Source organism: Aotus nancymaae, unplaced genomic scaffold (genome assembly GCF_030222135.1).
Source record: "Aotus nancymaae isolate 86718 unplaced genomic scaffold, 86718_ANA_hifiasm-v0.15.2.pri h1tg000051l, whole genome shotgun sequence".
Taxonomy (NCBI): domain Eukaryota; kingdom Metazoa; phylum Chordata; class Mammalia; order Primates; family Aotidae; genus Aotus; species Aotus nancymaae.
This window is the reverse complement of record NW_026988465.1, coordinates 15969429-15995760: the sequence shown is the minus strand read 5'-3', so window position 1 is coordinate 15995760 and position 26332 is coordinate 15969429. Positions and strand designations below refer to the sequence as shown.

At 36.2% G+C, this 26332-nt stretch overlaps 1 long non-coding RNA gene and 1 pseudogene across 3 annotated transcripts in view; one reads left to right on the top strand and one right to left on the bottom strand.

Moving 5' to 3' along the window:
- The window catches only part of LOC105733918 (uncharacterized), a 157165-nt gene that overhangs the window by 108817 nt on the left and 22016 nt on the right, over positions 1-26332 (top strand). The window lies entirely within an intron of this gene.
- LOC110567109 (chromobox protein homolog 3-like) lies at positions 9251-9787 on the bottom strand (annotated as a pseudogene).

Here is a 26332-nt window from a genome sequence, read left to right as displayed (position 1 = left end):
TCCAGTCAAGTAAGTATTTTCTAGAGTTTTAATACCAGATGATTATATGAATTAGATTTTTACAACTTTTTGCATATTTTGACAAGTTCATCCATCTGCTTTTCCTCTATATCTTATTGCCTTCTGCATTTACTTTTCTTCTTCCTGAGGTACAACATCTAAACATTCTTTCAAAGTGGATCGTGTTGTAATACTATTTGAGATCCTTTAACCCGAGAAAATCTTTAATCCTCTTTTATCTTAAGTGCAGATTTAGGTCTATGTGGAATTCTGTATTAAAATTTAATTTCTTTGGCCCTTCCAAAAAAGTTTGCTTGTCTTCTCAAGCCAGCATTGCTGTTAAGCTACTTAATGCCAATCCAATGTTTACTCCTTTGAGAGAATCTGATTTTTCTCTCTAGAAACTATTGTGGTTTTTCTTTGCCTATGGTGTTCTTAAATTTTACTAAAATGCATCTAGAGTACTTTTCTACCCTATGTGACGTTCTCTGAGCTCTGTTATTCCAAAATATTATGACAATGTTTACTATTTGTAAAATTGCCATTATATTCTCAAATTGTTCCCTTTCTGTTTGCATTTTTCTGGGGTTCCTTTTGGGTAGATGTTGAATGTTCCTGTCTTCTTCCATGTTTGTTACCTTTCCTTTCTCATTTTTCCTTTTTAGATGCCTTTTAGGAATATTCTTTGACCTAAGCCCTTGCTCACCAAATGTGTCTATCCATTGAGGTTATTCAACAACTGTATCTCTTATTCCAAATGTCTCCAATTGATTTTTCTTCATAGCTGCTTTTTCCTACTTCATGTTCCAAATATCCTCGTCCATCTATGAGTATTTTAAACTCTACTTTCTTTTTCATTAGGACTGTCTCATTTTGTAGAGCTTCTTCAATTTGTTATTTTACTTTTAAGTCCTCAAAACTATTGATTTCACAGTAACTGAAATTTTATCCTCTGCCATCATTAGCTGTATTGACTAGTTTTGTCAACTCTATGGGAATTGCTGAAAGCCTCGGCTTTAACCTTGCACTCACTCCAGTGAGGGAAGAGAGCTTCAGAATAGGGAGCCTCTCTCTTGTAATCCAGGTCTCTCTTTCTGTTAGCTCTTTGTAAGATTCTCTTGGCATCTTAGCCAAGAGATTCCCAGGCATCTCTTGGCTGCTGAGAAAATTCTCCAGTGCTTCTGATCCAAGTTGTGTTTTAATCCAAGATGAGACACATTTTAAGGTTATTGCTTAGTTCAGGGAATGCAGAAAAATGTTCTGGGTCATTGAAATATTTATTGCTATTGGCTGCCCAATAGAGCAAAGGTACAAGAAATTAAAGAAGAGGGCACTACTAGAAAACTCTCCCTAGGCCAGGCCACAAATGCACACCCATCCTGGAACTCTCCTGTTGGAATCTGCTTCATACTGGGACTCATTCACTCTCTCACTCCCTTGGATTTTCACAAATACTGTTAGTTGCCATTGGCATCTCCAAATCTGGGTTGAAGGGAGGCGCCAGAAGCCTGGACTTGTTATTTGCTTATAAATATACACAGTATCATTTATATGTGAACTATAACTATGTTGATTTTTTCTTAGACTAGGATTCTATCATTTAACTTCAGGTATATAGAGAGATTTTAACTGAATGAAAGCTATGATAAATTTGGAGAGTAATTAAAATTTTAAACAACATTTTAGCTTTGAAAGAATAGTACCTGGATACAAAATACAGATATATATAAAACCCAAAAATATGATAATACATTAATATTGAACACACTGTAAAGTCTGCATTTTTCAGAGAAAATGCTTCACAATTTAGGCACTCATGGCATATTTTACCAATAGAAGCTGCAGAGGAAATCTCAATACATTTTGAAAAATATTTTAACTATTCACATTATTGTATTGAATTGTTGCAAGAAAAGTTTTAAACAATAGTAAAAGACTCAACAAACACTACCAACAACATAAAACATAAAAGCAAGCTTTTTAGAAATTAAACTTACCTGCTAAAAACCATGGAGATCAAATTATAAATTAAAATCTGGTTATATATCAAGGATGGCCAGGATGTAGAAAAGTGGACATGGATACATACTACTGTTGTGTGAACTAATACAGCCTTTTGTGGAGAGCAATTTGAGAATACTTATCAAAATTAAACATGTACATACCCTATGACCCAGGAAACCAACTCCCTGAAGTCTATTATAAAGAAATATTTGTACATGCAGGCAATGATAGGAGCACAGGAATGAATATTTACAGCCTTTAAAAAATGTAATGCATATTTACGTGAGTAAAAACTATTTAAAACAATAAAGAGACTGTTGGCAGTTGGTAACATTGGAAAGAAATCTGGTTTGAGGTAAGGTATGGTAGAAAGTTTATTTTTTTATTTCATATTTCTGTATTGCTTGAAATTTTATAATAAGCCATAAGGTAATAATATTTTTAATTCTAGAGTATTTTAGAAGTAATCATAATGTAATTAAAAATGTCACTATAACAAGTGGTCAAGGATCTTTTTACACACCACTTCAGATCCTTGAGTGCTAACATTATACTAGAATGAATGTAAATATGTAAATAAAAGTCAATCATAGAAACTGAGTATATACAACAAAGTGACTCTAAGAAAAACATATCAAAAACAAAAGCTGATAATGATTTAGCAAATACATCTAAGAGCTGGTTCTTTGAAAATTTTAATAAAATAGAAAACTCACTGGGAAGTCTAGAGATAATGTAATGTAAATACTCAAAATTAGAAATGAAAACAGAGAGAAAAAATGCAAGGTAATATTTTGTATACCTTTAAGCTACTTTATTTGTATTTTGATCGTTTCATGATTTTCTTGAAAAAAATTTATAAAACTGATCTTTTTCCCTAAATTACAAAAATAAAAATAAACCAAGAACCAATATCGATAAAGGTTCTAGGACCTAATAATACAGAAAAGAATTTTTAAAAAAAATTTCATTGAATAAATGAAGCATAAATAACTCTACAATCATTTTCTATTATCATAACCATTACATAAAATCATTACATAAAACCTGTTTTATTTTCAGCCATTTTTTATTTACAGTTTGTGTTCAATGCAAATAAATTCCATACCATAAGAAGTTACTATGAATCAAAGCATAAATACACAAACACAATATACAGTCCAAAATAGATGTACAGCATTCTGGAATGAAGCGAGAGTGTTCATTCACACACATGGTAGCTTCAGATCTGCTTGATCTGTTTGTTCCCATGTAGTTTTCTAAAGATGGAAAAAAATGACTTTGGTCATCAAGACTACTGTGGCCATATTAGATTACTGGAACATCTAAGCATCAGTGTGTGACCATGCAAACGAAAGACTTCGGGGAGTGTCTGTTTTCAAAAAGGTTTCTGTGTGTCAAGGCAGTTGTAAAAGATTTACTACAGGATCAAGCCCACTTTTAAGATTAGGACCAGGTTCTATCTAAAAATACTGACTGATAATAAAAAGCGTTCCTCATGTGGCTATCCTGATCTAGTTGTTTGTTTTTTAAGTATACACAGGAAAAGTATAAAAGTTTTTGTGAATATAATACAACATAGCTTCCAATCTTCATTTTTCAAATACTTGATTTACAATTTTGGCTCCTTTACATTTTTGCCTTTTTAATTTCAAGATTTGTAATTTTACCTTCAAAACTTTTTAATTGCAGTAAGTATTCAACATATGCAGAAATAAAATGCATTTCGATGGCTGGGCACAATGGCTCACACCTGTAATCCCAACACTTTGGGAGGCTGAGGCAGGTGTATCACCTGAGGTCAGGAGTTGAAGATCAGCCTGGGCAACATGGTAAAACCCCATCTCTACTAAAAATACAAAAATTAGCCCAGCATGGTGGCAGGCATTATAATCTCAGCTACTTGGAAGGCTGAGGCAGGAGAATCGCTTAAGCCTGGGAGGAGGCAGAGGCTGCATTGAGCTGAGATCGCACCACAGCACTCCAGCCTAGGCAACAAAGCAAGACTCTGTCTCAGAAAAAAAATTAATAATAATAATAATAATAATAATAATTTTGAAATTAGTTGCAATCAATGCACCACTTCTCTTTGGAATCAGTTTAGTTAAATGAATGTAGTGCTCTTGTTGAATGGAAATAGGTGATAGGAAATGCCTACCATTTGACTCAATATGGACCATCAAGAATTACTCAGAATGCTTGGCCCTGGGGCTAGATTCTAATTCATCATTACCCTGGCACTTGTCAATTACTACATAAAAGGTCAAATGCAATGTCAAATCCAAAGCCTCAAGAGGAAAGTGAGTTCAGTTTCCAAGAGATCAGTGATAGCTCCACAATGAAAAACTTCATCTAGAGTATATCAACATTAAATTAGTGCTATTGAAACAATGCATTAAGGTATTACAGTAACACCTGAAAATTCCTTCTAACGTACATATAAATAGAATCATGGAAGCTTTTTATATTACCTTGTTTTTTTTGGAGAGGAATCTTCATTTTATTCTCTGATAAGCCATACAAATGACATTTCAGCTATATGGGCTAGCTTCCAGGTTTTCTGTTGTTTAGAAGATGCTATTATTATTTTCTTTTTTTTTAAATTATACTTTAAGTTCTGGGGTACATGTGCAGATCTTGCAAGATTGTTAGATAGGCATACACATGCCATGGTGGTTTGCTGCATTCATCCTCACATCACCTACATTTCTCCTAATGTTATCCCTCCCCAATGCCCCAACCCCCTCCTATCCCTCCCCTATCCCCACTACCTTCCAACAGGCCCCAGTGTGTGATGTTCTCCTCCCTGTATCCATGTGTTCTCATTGTCAAACACCCACTTATGAGTGAGAACATGCAGTGTTTGGTTTTCTGTTTTTGTGTCAGTTTGCTGAGAATGATGATTTCCAGTTTCATTCATGTCCCTGCAAAGGACATGAATTCATCTTCTTTTATGGCTGCATAGTATTCCACAGTGTGTATGTGCCACATTTTCTTTATCCAGTCTATCATTGATGGGCATTTGGGTTGGTTCCAAGTCTTTGCTATTGTGAAAAGTGCTGCAATGGACATACATGTGCATGTGTCTTTATAATAGAACGATTTATAATCCTTTGTGTATATACCCAGTAATGGGATTCCTGGGTCAAATGGTATTTCTGTTTATATTAATCTGTTTTATGACCTTATAGAATTAATGAACCAAATAAAACTGCATCTCCATTCCACAATCACATCCTTTATTTCTATTCTTATCTCCTTCAGTTCTGCTTTGATCTTAGTTATTTCTTGTCTTCTGCTTGTTTTTGAGTTTTTTTGATCTTGCTCCTCTAGCACTTTCCATTTTGACAATAGGGTGTTGATTTTAGATATTTCCTTTTTTTACATGTGGGTATTTATTGCTATAAATTTTCCTCTACACACTGCTTTAAATGTGTCCCATAGATTCTGGTGCATTGTGTCTTCGTTTTCATTGGTTTCAAAGAACATTTTTATTTCTGCCTTCATTTTATTGTTTATCCATTTGTCATTCAGGAGCAAATTGTTCAGTCTCCATGTGATTGTGTGGTTTTGAGGGCTTTTCTTAATCCTGAGTTCTAATTTGATTGCACTGTGGTCTGAGAGACTGATTGTTAGGATTTCTGTTTTTTTTGCATTTGCTGAGGAGTGATTTACTTCCAATTATGTGGTCAATTTTAGAGTAGGTGTGATGTGGTGCTGAGAGGAATATGTATTCTGTGGATTTGAGGTGGAATGTTCTGTATATGTCTATTAAGTCTGCTTGATCCAGGTCTGAGTTCAAGTCCTGGATATCCTTGTTGACTTTCTGTCTCATTGATCTGTCCAGTATCGTCAGTGGAGTGTTAACGTCTCCCACTATCATTGTGTTGGAGTCTAAGTTTCTTTGTAGGTCATTAAGAACTTGCTTTATGTATCTGGGTACTCCTGTATTGGGTACATATGTATTTAGGATAGTTAGCTCTTCTGGTTGCATTGATCCTTTGCCATTATATAATGCCCTTGTCTCTTTTGATCTTTGTTGGTTTAAAGTCAATTTTGTCAGAGACTAGGACTGCTACCCCTGCTTTTTTTCTCTCTCCATTTGCTTGGTAAATCTTCTTCCATCCCTTTATTTTAAGTCTATGTGATTCTTTGCACGTGAGATGGATCTCCTGAATACAGCACACTGATGGGTCTTGACTTTTTATCAAGTTTGCCAGTCTCTGTCTTTTGATGGGGGCATTTAGGCCATTTACATTCAATGTTAATATTGTTATGTTTGAATTTGATCCTGCCATTTTGTAACTGGCTGGTTGTTTTGCTCGTTAGTTGACATGGTTTCTTCCTTGTGTCATTGTTCTTTACCATTTGGTACGTTTTTGCAGTGACTAGTACTGGTTGTTTCTTTCCATGTTTAGTACTTCCTTCAGCAGCACTTGTAAGGCAGGTCTTGTAGCAACAAAATCTCTCAGCAATTGCTTGTCTGTAAAGTATTTTATTTCTCCTTCACTTATGAAGCTTAGTTTGGCCAGATATGAAATTCTGGGTTGAAAGTTCTTTTCTTTAAGAATGTTGAATATTGGCCCCCACTCCCTTCTAGCTTGTGGGATTTCTGCTGAGAGATCCGCTGTGAATCTGATGGTCTTTCCTTTGTGGGTGACTTGACCTTTCTCTCTGGCTGCCCTTAGGATTTTTTGCTTCATTTCAACCCTGGTGAATCTGATGATTATATGCCTTGGGGTTGCTCTTCTTGATGAATATCTTTGTGGTGTTCTCTGTATTTTCTGGATTTGAATGTTGGCCTGCCTTGTTAGGTTGGGGAAGTTCTCTGGGATAATATCCTGAGGAGTGTTTTCCAACTTGGATTAATTCTCTCCATCACATTCAGGTACGTCAATCAAGCATAGATTAGGTCTTTTCACATAATCCCATAGTTCTTGGGGGCTTTGTTCATTTTTTTCCACTCTTTTTTCTCTAATCTTGCCTTCTCGTTTTATTTCATTGATTTGGTCTTCTATCTCTGATATCCTTTCTTCTGCTTGATCAATTTGGCTGTTGAAACTTGTGTATGCCTCGCGAGGTTCTCGTGCTGTGTTTTTCAGCTCCATCAAGTCGTTTATGTTCTTCTCTTAGCTGGTTCCTTTTTTCAAGGTTCTTAGAAATTTGTTATTACCCACTTTCTGAAGCCTGCTTTTGTCAATTCATCAAACTCATTCTCTGTCTTGTTTTGTACCTTTGATGGTGAGGAGTTGTGATCCCTGGGAGGAGAAGAGGTGTTCTGGTGTTTGATGGTTTCATCCTTTTTGCACTGGTTTCTTCCTATCTTCATGGATTTATTTCCCTTTGATCTTTGAAGTTGGTGATTTCAGGAGGAATCTCTGAGTGAACGTCCTTTCTGTTGCCATTGGAGTGGTATATCGTTTTTGGCCTGTAGAGTTGCTGCTGACCTGCCTACAATTCAGTCAGGCTGCTGGGTGGGTGGTTCTTCCCTGGAGTTTGTTTGCAGGTGAGATTAGCCCTGCCTTCCCAAAGGCATCTCTCCTTCCCCAAGCTCCATCTTCCCGGTTGGGGTCAAACTGATGTATTTGCTGCCAAGCTCTGCAGTGCATTGGCTTCAGTCTGAGTTTTGTGGGGGTGGGGCCTGCCAGGCCTTATGGCCTGTTTCCCTGCCTTCAACTCTGCCTCTTTCTGTGGGACAGTCTGTCCACCTGGTGTTAGTCCAGACTCCCACTGACAACTTGCAGCACCTGGTGGGGAGCTGTAGCTCAGGTCTGTGCCTACAACTTGTGGTACTTGGCAGGAGCCATTGCCCAGATTTGCATCGACAACCCATGGGCACCCCTCAGTCTGGCAGGGTCCTTGTGGACCTTGGGTTGCAGGAGGGATGAGGTAAGCATAGGATCCAAATTGGAGCACCAAGGCGGTGAAGTCCCCAACCCTTTGAGCCAGCTGCACATTCCAGGTGGGGATGTGCCTCACCCTGTCTCTGTTCACCCTCCCTGGATGGCTCTCACCCTGTGGCTCCTTCCCTGGGCTATTTTTGGTGTCCTACCAGTCCCACCAAAGTGAACACAGCACCTCACTTGGAATCATGAAGTCCTCTGGCCCTCTGCATCTCATTTGTTGGGAGCTGCATTCTGGTGTTACCTCCTCTGGGCCATTGTGGCACACCCTGCAGTGGTCTTAGATTTAAACTTGACCCATGAATCTTGATTTTAATAGAACCATTTGAATTTTAAAGCCAGTGCTGTGTCTGAAATGTAACAGTGCAATTGAATTACATCTTGATGAACTCTCACAAAGTGAATAACCTAAAACCACAACCACAATGCAAGAGAAGAAATAGAACATGGACAGCATCTCAGAAACTAACCTGGTATCCTTTTCCTATCTTTGCACTTTCTCTATTTTATCAAAATGTAACTATAATAATTTATTTATCTCTTCTACTTCTGATGAACATCTGGATTCGAGAGAGGTTTTCTTTAAAAATATTTTATTTTGAAATAATTTTCAACATACTATAGATGGTAGAGTTCCTATCAACCTTTCCCTAGTTTTCCTAGCTTTCCCTAATGATAGCATCCTACACAAGCACTGTAAAATTATCAAAATGATACTATCATTGGTACTATGCTGTTAACTGGAGACTTCATTCACACATTACCAGTTTTTAAATAAAGTTCTTTTTCTGTTCCAAGATCCAATCCATAATTCCCTATTATGTTTAGTCATTGTATCTTTTTAGTTTCCTTCAATCTGGGGCAATGTTTCAGTCTTTTATATGTTGCTGGATTTGGCTGGTCAATATTGTGTTGAATTCTGTATCTATATTCATAAAGAATTTTGGTCTGCAGATCTTTTCCCCTAGAATGTTTTGTTTGGTTTTGATATCAAGATAATATTGGCATTAAGGAATGAATTAAAACTTTTATCCTTTTCAATTGTTTTTGGAAGCTTTTGAGACAGATTTGGCATTCTTTTTTTTAGGAAGCAACTAGAGAAAGCTTTTACTTGTTCAAAGTAACCAGTGCTATGGATGCAAAAGTAAAACTCCATCAACTCTTCCAACACTACTTTCAAAACGAACATATCAAACTTGATTTTCATTAGGATGTAGGTATTTCATCACACTAGTAAATAAAAATCCAAGACCCAAATTATATATATATATATATATATATATATATTAATATATATGTTATATATATAACATATATATTATATATAAAAACTTTGTAAACAATTACTGAGCTTTATCTTCTAGACAAGATTGCCAAGTTAGTCTCTTTTCATAAAAAGCAACTACAGTTTTAGGAGGACACTTCTTATTTGCCTCTTTCACCAGCAGCAAGTCAGCCTCATATTAATCTTTCCATTTCATGAGAAACATCCATTCTCCACTGCTGTCTGTGGCACAATTATTCTTTCAGGATCAAGGCCTCTAGCAAATCCTCTTCGTTTGTCAGCAGCATCTCTTTTCTTCGTTGATTTGCTGTTATCAGATTCACTGTTAAAGATTTTTTTTTTTTGTACTGTCTTTTATCTTTGCCAGTTATTTGAGAATTAAATGCTTCAATCAACTCCGGACAATCTAAATTTTCTTTGGGTTCCTAAGTATTGTCAGCATCTGTAAATCTCTTCAACTTCAGGAAATATTCCACTTTCCATTCACTACCCATCAGTCTAGTACTTCGTCCACCACAGATTCTCCAGATTCTGCCTCCTCAACTTTTTTACTCTTTTCATTCTGTTTCTTTACCATTTTTTGCAATGCAGTTTTATTGGAGGTCTTTTTTTATGGCAGACTTGAGCTACTATTCACCAACTCCTAGCTGCCCTGGGTTGTGGGTCTATGGCATTGGCATTCTTTTTTAAAGCTTGGTAAAATTCAGAAACAAAGCCATCAGGTCCTGGACTTTTCTATGTGGGAAATTTGTTGATTACAAGTTATATCTGTTTACCTAGGTCTAATCAGGTTTTCTATTTCTTTTTGAATCATTTTTTGGAAGTTTATCTATGAACTTCTCTGTTTCACTAAAAAAATACTTTAACAAAACTATGGACTTAATAGCCCTACAGATGTCTGTAGAACACTTCAAACAATAAAAAATGTACAGTTTACTTAAGGGCACATGGAATATTCTCCAGAATAGACTATATATGGCTTCGTATATATCAGATACAAAGATATAAAACAAGTCTCAATGAATTTTAAAGTGCAGAAATCATATAGTATATGTTCTCCAAGTACAATAGAATGAAATTAGAAATCAATAAGAGAAGGAAATGTAGGAAATTCACAAATATTTGGAGATTAAACAACACATTACTAAATATCAGTATTTAAAAATACTCTGAGATAAATGGATGTATAATGCAACAAACTAATATGTGTGGAATTCAGCTAAAGCAGTGCTCAGAGAGAAATATGTAGATTAAATGTATATCTATTACTGAAAGTGAAATATTGAAGTCTCCAAATATTGTTTAATGGTCTGTTTCTTCCTTCAATCCCATTAGTTTTTGCTTTGAGTTCTCGGTGTTATGTTGTTAAGTGGATACAGATTTATATTTCTATATTTTCTTGACAGATTGAGCCTTTTATTATAAAAGAATTTCTTTGTCTCTAGTGACAATTATCTTAAAGTCTATTGTCTGATATTAGTATATCAGCTCTCTTTTGTTTACTGTTGACATAGTATATCACTTTCTACCTTTTTAATTTCAACCTGTGTGTGTCTTTGATTCTAATGTTTGTCTCAAGTACATAGCATATAGTTAGATCATGCTTATAGTTAGGTCATGATTTTTTCTTAAAAATCATTTTTTGCATATCTCTGCCTTTTGATTTAAGTGTTCAATTCACTCACATTCAGTATAATGATTGATAAGATAGGATTCATCTCTACCATTTTTTAAATTGTTTTGTTTTCTACTGGTCTCGTGTTATTTTTATTCCTCTCTCTCTCAATTAGTTCCTTCTTTTGTGAAATAATTTTTTTTTTCAAGAATGCCATCTTAAATCTATTTCCTTTTCTGTGTTCTTCATGTTATTCTCTTAGTAGTTTCCCTAGACGTTACAATTAACATCTCAACATATACCAATCTAGTTCACGTTACTACTAACTTAATTTCAGTAGCATATAAAAATTTTGCTATTATATAGGTATATTCTCTTCTCACCTGCAAGATTTGTGCTATTCTTGTAACACAAATAATGTCTTTATACATTGTATGCCCATCAACATATACTTATAGTTCCTGCTTTACACAGTTGTATTTTAACTCACATAAAAGACAAAAAGATCTACAAACAAAAGCACATTTAACTGTTTTTATATTTTCCTATGTATTTGTCTTTATCAATGTTCTTTATATCTTTGTGTAGATTTAAGTTAATGTATCATATTCTTTTATCTTGGATAGAGGACTTTATTTTGCTTATAGGGCAGGTTGGTTAGTGATAAATCTAGTTTTTGTCTATGTGGGAATGTTTTAATTTCTTCCTAATTTTTGAATGAGTTTTGCTAGATTTAGAATTGTTGGTTGACAGTCTTTATTGTTTAGTGCTTTGTATACATTTTCCCACTTCCTCTTAGCCTCCATAGTCTCTGAATGAGAAATCAGCTGTTAATATTGCCCATCACTTGTGTTACATTGCTTTTCTTGCTCTTTCAAGACATGATTGTCTTTTAATAATTTGATTATGATACAGCTAAGTATAAATCTGTTAAAATTAATTCTATCTAGAGTGTGTTGTGCTTCTTGGATGTAAATATTAACTTTTTCACTGAAACTAGGGGTTTTGACCATTATTTCTTCAAGTATTAATTTTATTCCCTTTTCATCTTTTCTTTGAGAATTTTCATTATGCATATGTTGATGTACTTGATGAGGTACCACAGGTCTCTGAGGCTTTTATTTATCCATCCTTCTTCTGTTTCTGGTTAGTCTCAGTTGACCTGTCTTCAAGTTTGCTGATTTTTTTTATCCTATCTTCAAGTTTGCTAACTAAAACATGCTATGTGCCTCTCTATCCTATAGTGTGTTTTCTGTATCAGTTATTGCATTTTTCAGTCTAGAGTTTGTGTTTGTTTTATTTTTGTTTATCATACTTATAGTTCCTTAAGCATTGTTTCTTTGAGTTTTTTAACATATTTAAAATATGTAACAAGATATTTAGTAAGCCCAACATCTGGCCTTCCTCAGTGATGCTCCTGCTATATAGTTGTATTTTCTCCTCTCTCTCTCTTTTCCTGCTATTATTATTGTATATATTATGCTTACTTTGGTTATATAATACAATCATACATTATTATAATTATATTATTGTATATATTATGTTTACTTTGGTTACAAAATAGAATCATACATTATAATTATTACTTTATATGATTTTATGTCATTTAAGCTGAGAAAACAAAATAAGATATTTATTGATCTTGTTATAATTACTATTTACTTACGTTTTCTGCTTTCCTTAACTTCATTTTGTGGTTATAACATCTAATGTCTTTTCTTTGTACTGTAGCAAATTTGTGCCCACCTGGTCCTTTGTGTTTTTATTGTTATATATATTATATATATATATGTCATATATTATATATACATAAGTTATAGGTCCACAAAGACAACTGTATAATTATTGTTTTATATAATTGCCATTTAAATAATTTAATTAGAAAAAATATGCAATTATACTGTCTTTAGTAATTAATTACCTTTTTTGATACTATTTATTTTGTATGTAGATTTTGTGTCAATTACTTTCATCCTGAATAACTTTCTGTGGTATTTCCTGTAAGGTGTTTCTGCAGACAGCAAATTCTTTCCTTTTTTGTTTATCTAGTGATGTCTTAATTTTACCTCCTCCATTTAAAAAATACAGTGTTGCTGGATATAAATTTCTTGGTTGGTGTTTTTTTTTCTTTCTTTTTAGAACTTTGTGTTTTCCTCCTGGCCTCTACAGCTTCTGTTGAAAAGTCTGCTGTTAATTTCATTGCATTTCCTTTTGCTTGATGAGTAATATTCTCCTACTGCTTTCAAATTTTTCTCTTTGTATCTTAGAATTTTTACTATGATGGCTCTGGAGGTAGATCTCTGCATCGATCATACTTACAGTTGACTAAATTTTTAGATTTGTGGATTTAGGTTTTCTATCAAATTTCTGAAGATTTTATTTATTTCTTTCCAAATACTATTTTTTTCTTTCTTACCTTCTCCTATTTCCATTACACATATGTTGGTGTGTTTAATGATATATTACCTTTTTCTGAGGTTCTGTTCGTTTTGTAAATTCTTTTACCTCTCTGTTCTTCAGATTGCTTAATCTCTATTGATCTATCTTCAAATATACTGACTCTTCTGGCTCAAATTTTATGTTGAGTCCCCTTAGTGAGTTTTTAATTTTATTGTATTATTCAACTCTACAACGTGTATTTGGTTCCTTTCTATAATTTCTATATCTTTATTTATTCTATAATTTCTATATCTTTATGTTATGAGGCATTGTCATCAGACCTTTTTTTGTTTCTTTAAGCATGGTTTCTATTTGTTCTTAAAATACATTCATTTTAGCTAGTTTGAAGTCTTTGTGGGGCAAATATGACATCTGGGCCTTTTCAAAGTAAGTTTCTGCTGCCTACTTTCTCCTCCGTCTATATGTTGTGGTCTCCTATGTGTTTTCATGTCTTGTGAGCTTTTTAGTTTTTACTATGGACATGTGAATAATTTATTGTTGCAACTCTGGATACTGATTTATTTTCTCCCAACCAGGGGTTTGCAGTTTTTTTAATTTTTACTTATTCATTTAGTGACTTAGTATTTCACTAAAGTCAATCACTCTATAGTGTACATCCTCTGATGTTGCATCTCAGAGGTCACAGCTTTGGGTATGTGCACAGTCAGCCTATCCACCACCAACTTCCATGGATAAAAGTGGTTTTAGTTAGTTTTGCTTTAACTGTCTTTTCTTATTTCTGTTGAGCTTCTAATTGGTCTGCCTATATTGGTGCCATAGTCAGCTGTTAGCCTCCAATAATTGTGCCATTGTTTTCAATGCCCAAAGGTATAAGTTGCCCATAGTCTGACTAAATTAAGAAGGTTTGTTGGGATAATCTTTGATGCCAGTCATTAAGACTTGTTCTGCTTCTCTTATTATGATAGTTTAAGTTCTGATACATGTGCAGAATGTACAGGTTTGTTACATAGGTATACACGTGCCATGGTGGTTTGCTGCACCCCTCAATCCTTTATCTAGGTTTTAAGCCCCACATGCATTAGTTATTTGTTCTAATACTGTAACTCCTCTTTCTCCCCAGCCCTGACAGGCTGCGGTGTATGATTTTCTCCTCCTTGTGTCCGTATGTTTCCATTGTTCAACTCCCACTTCTGAGTGAGAACATGCAGTGTTTGGTTTTCTGTTCCTGCTTTAATAATGGCTTCAGCCATCTCCCTACAAAAGAAATGAAATCCTTTTTCATGGCTGCCTAGTATTTTATGGTGTATATGTGCCACATTTTCTTTATCCAGTCTATCATTGATGGGCATTTGGGTTGGTTCCAAGTCTCTGCTATTATGAACAGTGCCATAAAAACATACATGTGCATGTGTCTTTATAATAGAATGATTTATAATCCTTTGGGTATATACTCAATAATAGGATTGCTGGGTCAAATGATTTCTAGTTCCAGATCCTTGAGAAATTGCCACACTGTCTTCCAGTGGTTTAACTAATTTACGCTCCCACCAACAGTGTAAAGACATTCCTATTTCTCCACATCCTCTCCAGCCTCTGTTGTTTTCTGACTTTTTAATGATCATCATTCTAACTGAGGTGAAATGCTATCTCAATGTGGTTTTGATTTGCATTTCTCTAATGACCAGTAATGATGAGCTTTTTTTCATATGTTTCCTAGCTGCATAAATGTCTTCCTTTGAGAAGTGTCTTTTCATATCCTTTACCCACTTTTTGATGGGGTTGCTTGTTTTTTTCTTGTAAATTTGTTTAAGTTTTTTTGTAGATTCTGGATATTAGCCCTTTGTCAGATGGACATGATTGCAAAAATTTTCTCCCATCTATAGGTTGTCAGTTCACTGATAATAGTTTCTTTTGCTGTGCAAAAGCTCTTTAGTTTAATTAGATTCCATTTGTCAATTTTAATTTTTATTGCCATTGCTTTTGGCGTTTTTGTTATGAAGTCTTTGCCCATGCCTATATCCTGAATGGTATTGCCTATGTTTTCCTCTAAGGTTTTTATGGTTTTAGGTTTTACATTTAAGTCTTTAATACATCTGGAGTTAATTTTTGTATAATGTGTAAGGAAGGGGTCCAGTGTCAGTTTTCTGTATATGCCTAGCCAGTTTACCCAGCACCACTTGTTAAATTGGGAATCCTTTCCCCATTGCTTTTGTCAGATTTGTCGAAGATCAGATCGTTGTAGATGGTGCTGTTACTTCTGAGGCCTCTGTACTGTTGCATTGGTTTATTTATCTGTTTCGGTACCAGTACCATGCTCTTTTGGTTACTGTATCCTTGTAGTATAACTTGAAGTCAGGTAGGGTGATGCCTCCATCTTTGTTCTTTTTGCTTAGGATTGTCTTGGCTATACAGACTCTTTTTTGGTTCCATATGAAATTTAAATTAGTTTTTTCTAGTTTTGTGAAGAAAGTCAATGGTAGTTTGATGGGAATAGAATTGAATCTAAAAATTACTTTGGGCATTATAGCCATTTTCACGATAGTGATTCTTCCTATCCATAAGCATGGAATGTTTTTCCATTTGTTTGTGGCCTCTCTTTTTTCTCTGAGTAGTGGTTTGTAGTTTTCCTTGAAGAGGTCCTTCTCATCCCTTGTAAGTTATATTCCTAGGTATTTTATTTTCTTTGTTATAGTTGTGAATGGCAGTTCACTCATGATTTGGCTCTCTATTATTGGTGTGTAGGAATGCTTGTGATTTCTGCACATTGAGTGTGTATCCTGAGACTGCTGAAGTTGCTTATCAGCTTAAGGGGTTTTGGGGCTGAGATGATGGGATTTTCTAAATATACGATCATGTCATCTGCAAACAGTGACAATTTGACTTCCTCTCTCCCAATTTGAATACCTTTATTTCTTTCTCTTGCCTGATTGCCCTGGCCAGAACTTCCAATATTATGTTGAGTAGGAGTGGTGAGAGAGGGCATCCTCATTTTGTGCCAGTTTTCAAAGGGAATGCTTCCAGGTTTTGCACATTCAGTATGATATTGGCTATGGGTTTGTCATAAATAGCTCTTATAATTGTGAGATACATTCCATTAATACCTAGTTTATTGACTGTTTTTATCATGAAGCAGTGTTGAATTGTATCAAAGGTGTTTTCTGCATCTATTGAGATAATCATGTGGTTTTTATCATTGGTTCTGCTTATGTAATGGATTACATTTGTTGATTTGTATATGTTGAACCAGCCTTGCATCCCAGCAGTGAGGCCACCTTGATCGTAGAGGATAAGCTTTTTGATGTGCTGCTGGATTCGGTTTGCCAGTATTTTAATGAGGATTTTTGCATCATTATTCATAAAGGATATTGGTCTGAAATTTTCTTTTTTGTTGTGTCTCTGCCAGGTTTTGGTATGAGGATTATGCTGGCTTCATAAAATGAGTTAGGGAGGAGTCCCTCATTTTGTGTTGTTTGGAATAGTTTCAGAAGGAATGGTACCAACTCCTCTTTGTACCTCTGGTAGAATTTGGCTGTGAATCCATCTGGTCCCGGGCTTTTTTTTGGTTGGTAGGCTATTAAGTACTGCCTCAGTTTCAGAGCTTGTTATCGGTCTGTTTAGGGATTTGACTTCTTCCTGGTTTAGTCTTAGAGGGGTGCATATGTCCAGGAGTTTATCAATTTCTTCTAGATTTTCTAGTTTATTTGCATGGAGGAGTTTATAGTATTCTCTGATGGTAGTTTGTATGTCTGGGGATCAGTGGTGATATCCCCTTTATCATTTTTTATTGTGTCTCTTTAATTCTTCTCTCTTTCCTTCTTGATTAGTCTGGCTAGTAACCCATCTATTTTGTTAATCTGTTTAAAAAACCAGCTCCTGGATTCATTGATTTTTTTTTTTCAAAGGATTTTTCATGTCTCTATCTCCTTCAGTTCTGCTCTGATCTTTGTTATTTCTTGTCTTCTGTTAGCTTTTAAATTTATTTGCTCTTGCTTCTCTAGTTGTTTTCATTGTGATGTTTCAGTGTCAATTTTAGATCTTTCCTGCTTTCTGATGTGGGCATTTAGTGTTATAAATTTCCCTCTTAACACTGCTTTAGCTGTGTCCCAGATATTCTGGTACATTGTGTCTTTGTTCTCATTGGTTTCAAAAAACGTATTTATTTCTGCCTTAATTTTGACTAAATAGACTACTACTATTTAGTCAGTAGTCATTCAGGAACAGGTTGTTAAGTTTCCATGTAGTTGTGCAGTTTGGAGTGAGTTTTTTAACCCTAAATTCTAATTCATTCAATTGCCCTGTGGTCTGAGGACTGTTTGTTACAATTTCTGTTCTTTTGCATTTGCTGTGGAGTTTTTCAATTCCAACTATGTGGTCAATTTTAGAGTAAGTGCTGTGTGGCACTGAGAGGAGTGTATATTCTCTTGATTTAAGGTGAGAGTCCTTTATTTGTCTATTAGGTCCTCTTGGTGCAAAGCTGAGTTCAAGTCCTGAAGATACTTGTTAATTTTCTGTCTAGGTGATCTAATATTGACAGCAGGGTGTTAAAATCTCCCTCTATTATTTTGTGGGAGTCTGAGTCTCTTTGTAGATCTCTAAGAACTTGCTTTATAAATCTGGGTGCTCCTGTATTAGGTGTATATATATTTAGGATAGTTAACTCTTCTTGTGGCATTGATTCATTGATCCCTTTACCATTATGTAATGTCCTTCCTTATCTTTTTAAATCTTTGTTGATTTAAAGTCTATTTCATCAGAGACTAGGATTGCAACCCCTGCTTTTTTTTTCTTTTTTCCTTTTGCTTGGTAAATATTCCTCCATCCCTTTGAGTCTATATGCATCTTTGCATGTGAGATGAGTCTCCTGAATATAGCACACCAGTGGGTCTTGACTCTATTTAATTTGCCAGTCTGTGTCTTTTAATTGGGGCATTTAGCTCATTTACATTTAAGGTTAATATTGTTGGGTGTGAAATTGATCCCATCATCATAATGCTAGCTAGTAATTTTGCACATTAGTTGATGTAGGTTTTTTTCCATACTGTTGTTGGTTTTTATATTTTGTTATGTTTTTTCAGTGGCTGCTACCGGTTGTTCCTTTCCACATTTAGTGCTTTCTTCAGGAGTTCTTATAAGACAGGCCTGGTGGTGACAAAATTCCTCAGCATTTGCTTGTCTGTAAAGGATTTTATTTCTTCTTCCCTTATGAAGCTTAGCTCATTAGCTTATGAAATCGGGTTGAAAACTCTTTTCTTTAAGAATGTTGCATATTGGCCCCTACTGTCTACTGGCTTGTAGGGTTTTTTTTCAGAGACATCCACTGTTAGTCTGATGGGATTCCCTTTGTAGGTCGCCTGACCTTTTCTCTCTGACTGCCCTTAACATTTTTTCCTTCATTTCAACTTTGGAGAATCTGATGATTATATATCTTGGGGTTGCTCTTCTCGAGGAGTATCTTAGAAGTGTTCTCTGTATTTCCTGATTTTGAATATTGGCCTGCCTTGCTACATTGTTGAAGTTCTTCTGGATAATATCCTGACGTGTGTTTTCCAACTTGGTTACATTCTCCCTGTCACTTTCAGGTACCTCATCAATCAAATCTAGATTTGATCTTTTCACATAGTCCCTTATTTGTTGGAGGCTTTCTTCATTCCTTTTTTTTTTTTTTAATTTATTTATTATACTTTAAGTTCTGGGGTACATTTGTAGAACGTGCAGGTTTGTTACAAAGGTATACATGTGCCATGGTATTTTCCTGCATCCTTCACCCCATAATCTACATTAGGTATTCTGCTAATGAAATCCCTCCCCAATCTTCCCATCTCCTACTATACTTCCCCTAGCCCCTCACCCCCGATAGGCCCCAGTCTGTGATGTTCCCCTCCCTGTGTTCATGTGTTCTCATTGTTCAACACCCACTTGTAAGTGAGAACATACAGTGTTTGGTGTTCTATTCTTTTGTCAGTTTGCTAAGAATGATAATTTCCAGCTTCATCCATGCCCCTGCAAAAGGAATGAACTCATCCTTTTTTATGGCTCCATAGTATTCCATGGTGTATATGTGCCACATTTTCTTTATCCAGTCTATCATTGATGGGCATTTGTGTCAATTCCTAGTCTTTGCTATTATGAAGTGCCACAAAAACAAACATGTGCATATGTCTTTATAATAGAATGATTTTTAATCCTTTGTGTATATACCAAGTAATGGGATTGCTGGGTCAAATGGTATTTCTATTTCTAAATCCTTGAGGAATAGCCACACTGTCTTCCACAATGGTTGAACTAATTTACCCTCCCACCAACAGTGTAAAAGCATTCCCATTTCTCCACATCCTCTCCAGCATCTGTTGTATCCTGACTTTTTTTTAAATTATGTATTATACTTAAGTTCTGGGGTACATGTGCAGATCCTGCAGGTTTGTTACATAGGTATATACGTGCCATGGTGATGGGTTTCTGCATCCATCACCCCATCATCTACATTAGGTATTTCTCCTAATGCTATCCCTCCCCAATCCCCCCACCCCCTGCTATTCCTCCCCAACTCCCCACCCACCAGGCCCTGGTGTGTGTTGTTCCCCTCCCTGTGTTGGTGTGTTCTCATTGTTCAATACCCACTTATGATGAGAACATGCAGTGTTTGGTTTTCTGTTCTTGTGTCAGTTTGCTGAGAATAATGATTTCCAGCTTCATCCATGTCCCTGAAAAAGACATGAACTTATCCTTTTTTATGGCTGCATAGTATTCCATGGTGTATATGTGCCACATTTTCTTTATCCAGTGTATCATTGATGGGCATTTGGGTGGTTCCAAGTATTTTCTATTTTGAACAGTGCTGCAGTGAACATATGTGTGCATGTATCTTTATAATAGAATGATTTATAATCCTTTGGGTATATACCCAGTAATGGGATTGCTGGATCAAATGGTATTTCTGTTTCTAAATCCTTGAGGAATCACCACACTGTCTTCCACAATGGTTGAATTAATTTACACTCCCACCAACAGTGTAAAAGTGTTCCTTTTTCTCCATATCCTCACGAGCATCTGTTGTCTCCTAACTTTTTAATGATTCCCATTCTAAGTGGCATGAGGTGGTATCTCAATGTGGTTTTGATTTCCATTTCTCTAATGACCAGTGATGATGAGCTTTTTTTCATATGTTTGCTGACTGCATAAATGTCTTCTTTTGAGAAATGTCCGTTCATATCCTTTGCCCACTTTCTGGTGGGGTTGTTTTCTTCTGGTAAATTAGTTTAAGTTCTTTGTAGATTCTGGATATTAGCCTTTTGTCAGATGGGTAAATTACAAAACTTTTTCCCCATTCTGTTGGTGGCTGGTATACTCCATTGATAGTTTCTATTGCTGTGCAGAAGCTCTTAAGTTTAATTAGATCCCATTTGTCTACTTTGGCTTTTGTTGCCATTGCTTTTGGTGTTTCAGTCATGGAGTCCCTGCCCATGCCTATGTGCTGAATGGTATTGCATAGGTTTTCTTCTAGAGTTTGTTATGGTGTTAGGTCTTCTGTTTAAATCTTTACTCCATCTAGAGTTAATTTTTGTATAAGGTGTAATGAAAGGATCTAGTTTCAGCTTTCTGTATATGACTAGCCAGTTTTCCCAACACCATTTATTAAATAAGGAATCCTTTCCGCATTGCTTGTTTTTGTCAGGTTTGTCAAAGATCAGATAGTTATAGATGTGTAGCATTATTTCTGAAGCCTCTGTTCTGTACCATTGGTCTATATCTCTGTTTTAGTACCAATACCATACTGTTTTGATTACTGTATCCTTGTAGTATAGTTTGAAGTCAGTAGTTTTTTGTTTGTTTTTGTTTTGTTTTTCTTGGATTATCTTGCCTATACAGGCTCTTTTTTGGTTCGATATGAAGTTTAAGGTGTATTTTTCTAATTCTGTGAAGAAAGTCAGTGATAGCTTGATGGGGATAACATTGAATCTATAAATTATTTTGGGCAGTATGGCCATTTTCACAATAGTGATTCTTTCTAACCATGAGTGTAGAATTTTTTTTCCATCTGTTTGTACCCTCTCTTACTTCCTTGAGCTGTGATTTGTTGTTCTCCTTGAAGAGGTCCTTCACATCTCTTGTTAGTTTTATTCCTAGGTATTTTATTCTCTTTGTAGCAATTGTGAAAGGGAGTTCACTTGTGATTTGGCTCTCTGTTTGACTGGTGTATAGGAATGCTTGTGATTTTTGCACATTGATTTTGTATCCTCAGACTTTGCTGAAGTTGCTTATCAGCTTATGGAGATATTGGGCTGAGATGATAGGTCTTCTAAATATACAATCATGTCATCAGCAAATAGAGAAAATTTGATTTCCTCTTTTCTTAATGAATAACCTTTCTTTTTCTTGCCTGAGTGTTCTGGCCAGAACTTCCAATACTATGTTGAATAGGAATTGTGAGAGAGGGCATCCTTGTCTTGTGTCAGTTTTCAAAGGGAATGCTTCCAGGTTTTGCCTGTTCAGTATGATATCTGCTGGGGATTTGTCATAAATAGCTCTTATTATTTTGAGATATGTTTCATTGATACCTAATTTATTGAGAATTTTTAGCATAAAGGGCTGTTGAAATTTGTCAAAGGCCTTCTCTGCATCTATTGAGATAATCATGTGGTTTTTGTCTTTGGTTCTATTTATGTGATGGATTACATTTATAGATTTGCATATGTTTAACCAGCCTTGCATCCCAAGGATGAATCCAACTTGATCGTGATGCATAAGGTTTTTGATGTGCTGTTGGGTTCAGTTTGCCAGTATTATATTGAGGATTTTCACGTCAATGTTCGTCATAGATATTGGCCTGAAATTTTCTTCTTTAATTATGTCTCTGCCAGGTTTTGGTATCAGGATGATTGTGGTCTCTTAAAATGAGTTAGGGAGGATTCCTTCTTTTTGTATTGTTTGGAATAGTTTCAGAAAGACTGATACCAGCCCCTCTTTATATGATTGGTAAAATTCGGTTTGAAACTGTTTCTGGACTTTTTTTGGTTGCTAGGGTATTAACTGCCATCTCAATTTCAGACCATTTTATTGGTCTATTTAGGGATTCAGCTTCTTCCTGATTTACTCTTGGGAGGATATAAGTTTCCCAAAATTTATCCATTTCTTATAGATTTACTGGTTTATTTGCATAGAGGTGTTTATACTAATTCCTGATGGGAGTTTGTATTTCTGTGGGATTGATGGTGATATCCCTTTTATTTTTTATTGCACCTATTTGGTTCTTCTTTCTTTTCTTTTTTATTAGTCCAGCTAGCGGTCTATTTTGTTGATCTTTTCAAAAAGCCAGCTCCTGGATTTGTTGATTTTTTTTAATGTGTTTTTCTGTCTCTGTCTCCTTCAGTTCTGCTGTGATCTTAGTTATTTCTTGTCTTCTGCTAGCTTTGAATCTGTTTAATCTTGCTCCTCTAGTTCTTTTATTTAATCATGATGTTGTTAGGGTGTCAATTTTAGATCTTTCCTCACTTCTCTTCTGGGCATTTAGTACTATAAATTTCCCTCTAGACACTGCTTTAAATGTGTCCCAGAGATTCTGGTATGTTGTGTCTTGGTTCTCATTGGGTTCAAAGAACATCTTTATTTCTGCCTTCGTTTCATTATTTATCCAGTAGTCATTCAGGAGCAGGTTGTTTAGTTTCCATTTAGGTGTGCAGTTTAGAGTGCGTTTCTTAATCTTGAGTTCTAATTTGATTGCAGTGTGGTCTGAGAGACTGTTTGTAATGATTTGCATTCTTTGTCATTTGCTGAGGAGTGTTTTACCTCCAATTATGTGGCCAATTTTAGAATACGTGTGATGTGGTGCTGAGAAGAATGTATATTCTGTGGATTTGGGGTGGACAGTTCTACAGATGTCTGTTAGGTCCACTTGGTCCAGATTTGAGTTCAAGTCCTGGATATCCTTGTTAATTTTCTGTCTTGTTGATCTGTCATAGTGGTGTGTCAACATGTCTCATTATTGTGTGGGAGTCTAAGTCTCTTTGTAGGTCATTAAAAACTTGCTTTATGTACATGGGTGCTCCTGTATTTACTGCATACATATTTAGGATAGTTAGCTCTTCTTGTTGCACTGATCCCTTTACCATAATGTAATGCCCTTCTTTGTCTCTTCTGATCTTTGTTGGTTAAAGTCTGTTTTATCTCAGAGTAGGATTGCAACCCCTGGGGTTTTTTTTTGTTCTCCATTTGCTTGGTAAATCTTCCTCCATCCCTTTATTTTGAGCCTATTTGTGTCTTTGCACATGATAGGTCTCCTGAATGCAGCACGCTGATGGGTCTTGACTCTTGCCAGTTTGTGTCTTTTCATTGCTGCATTTAGCCCATTTACATTTAAGGTTAATATTGTTATATGTGAATTTGATCCTGCCATTTTGATGCTAGCTGATTGTTTTGCCCATTAGTTGATGCAGTTTCTTCATAGTGTTCATGGTCATTACAATTTGATGTTTTTGCAGTGGTTGGTACTGGTTGTTCCTTTCCATGTTTAGTGCTTCCTTCAGGAGCTCTTATAAGGCAGGCCTGAAAAAATCTCAGCAATTGCTTCTCCATAAAGGATTTTATTTCTCCTTTGCTTATGAAGCTTAGTTTGGCTGGATATGAAATTCTGGGTTGAAAATTACTTTCTTAAGGATGTTGAATATTGGCCCCCACTCTCTTCTGACTTCTACATTTTCTGCCAAGAGGTCCACTGTGAGTGTAATAGGCTTCCCTTTGTGGGTAATGCTGACTTTTTTCTGGCTTCTCCTAGCATTTTTTCCTTCATTTCAATCCTGGTGAATCTGACAACTATGTACCTTGGGGTTGCTCTTCTCGAGGAATATCTTTGTGGTGGTTTATGTATTTTCTAGATTTGAATGTTGGCCTGCCTTGCTAGATTGGGGAAGTTCTCCTGGATAATATCCTGAAGAGTGTTTTCCAACTTGGTTTCATTCTCCTGTCACTTTCAGGTACACTGATCAAAAGTAGATTTTGTCTTTTCACATAGTGCCATATTTCTTGGAAGCCTTGTTCATTTCTTTTCACTATTTTTCTCTAATCTTGCCTTCTCATTTTATTTCACTGAGTTGATCTTCAATCTGTGATATCCTTTCTTCCACTTGCTCAATTTGGCTATTGAAAGTTGTATAAGCTTCATGAATTTACATGCTGTGTGTTTCAGTTCCATCAAGTGGTTTATGTTCTTCTCTAAGCTAGTTATTCTAGTTAGCATTTCATCCAATCTTTTTTCATGGTTCTTAGTTTCCTTGCATTGGTTTAGAACATGCTCCTTTAGCTCGGAATAGTTTGTTATTACCCACTTTCTGAAGCCTGCTTCTGTCAGTTCGTCAAACTCATTCTCCATCTAGTTTTGTTCTTTTGCTGGTGAGGAGTTGTGATCCCTTGGAAAAGAAGAGGCATTCTGGTTTTTGGTGATTTCAGCCTGTTTTCACTGGTTTCTTCCCATCCTCATTGATTCATCTACTTTTGGTCTTTGAAGTTGGTGACTTATAGATGGATTCTCTAACTAACTGGACATCCTTTTGTTGATGTTGAAGTTGTTTATTTCTCTTTGTTAGTTTTCCTTTTCACAGTCAGTCTCCTCTGTTTCAGGTCTGCTGCAGGTCTACTGCAGACCCTTGTTGCCTGAGAAAAACCTGCAGGTGCTGCATAACAGCAAAGATTGCTGCCTGTTCCTTCCTCTGGTAGCTTTGTCCCAGAAGGGTACCTGTAAGATGTCAGCCAGTGCTCTCCTGTATGAAATGTCTTCCATTCAGGATACAGTGGGGTCAGGGAGCCACTTGAGGAGGCAGTCTGTCCCTTATCAGAGCTCAAGCGCTGTGCTGGGAGATCTGCTGCTCCCTTCATAGCTGCCAGCAGGGACGTTTAAGTTTGCTGAAGCAGTACCCACAACTGCCCCTATTCCCAGGAAGGTGGGAACTGTATTTATAAATACCTGATGGGCTGCTGCCTTTTTTCAGAGATGCCCTGCCCAGCCAGATGGGAGTCTAGTTGATAGTCTGCCTGCAGAGGCCTTGCTGAGCTGCTGTGGGCTCCGCCCAGTTGCCATGTAAACTTTGTGGAGACTTTGTTTACACAGGAGAAGTTAAAACTGAGTTGGAAGCCTTAGCAATGGTGGGTGTCCCTCCCCACACTAAGCTTGAAAATCCCAGGTCAAGCTCACACTGCTGTGCTGGCTGCAAGAATTTCAAGCCAGTGGATCTTAGCTTGCTGGTCTTTATGGGGGTGAGACCTGCTGAGCCAGATCACTTGGCTCCCTGGCTTACCCCTCTTTTTCAGGGTAATAAACAGGACTTCCACCAAGATGGCTAAATAGGAAAACCTCCAGTCCACAATTCCCAGCAAGAGCAATTCAGAAGCCGAGTGATCTCTGCATTTCCAGGTGCCACTCTGGTATGAGGAAAAAAAAAAAAAAAAAAAAACTGCTGCGTCTAAAACAACTGTCCAGTTTTGTCCTGGAAACCCTGGGCACTTGTATTGTAGGCACAGTAGGGAATCTCCTGGTCTGCAGGTTATGATGACCATGGGAAAAACACAGTATCTGAGTCAGAGTGCCAGAGTGTTGGGATACATTCCTAATGGCTTCCCTTGGCTAGGAGAGGGAGTTCTCCGGCCCCTTGCACTTCCTAGGTGAGGTGACACCCCACCCTGCTTCAGCTTGCCCTCCTTGGGGTGTACTCACCATCTAATCAGTCCCAATGAGATGAACCTGGTACCTTGGTTGGACATGTGGAGATCACTCACTTTCTGGATTGCTCTTGCTGGGACCTGCAGACAGGAGGTTTTCCTATTCAGCCATCTTGGCGGAAGTCCTGTTCATTCCTTTACATTCTTCTTTCTCTAATCTTGTCTTCATGCTTTATTTTATTAAGTTGGTCTTCAGTCTCTGATATTCTTTCTTTTATTTGATTAGTTTGGCTGTTGATACTTGTGTATGCTTCATGAAATTCTTTTATTGTGTTTTTCAGCTCCATCAGGTCATTTCTGTTTTTCTCTAAACTGGTTATTCTAGTTAACATTTCCTGTAACCTTTTATCAAGGTTCTTAGCTTCCTTGCATTGAGTTAGAACATGCTCCTTTAGCTCAGAGGAGTTTGTTATTATTCAC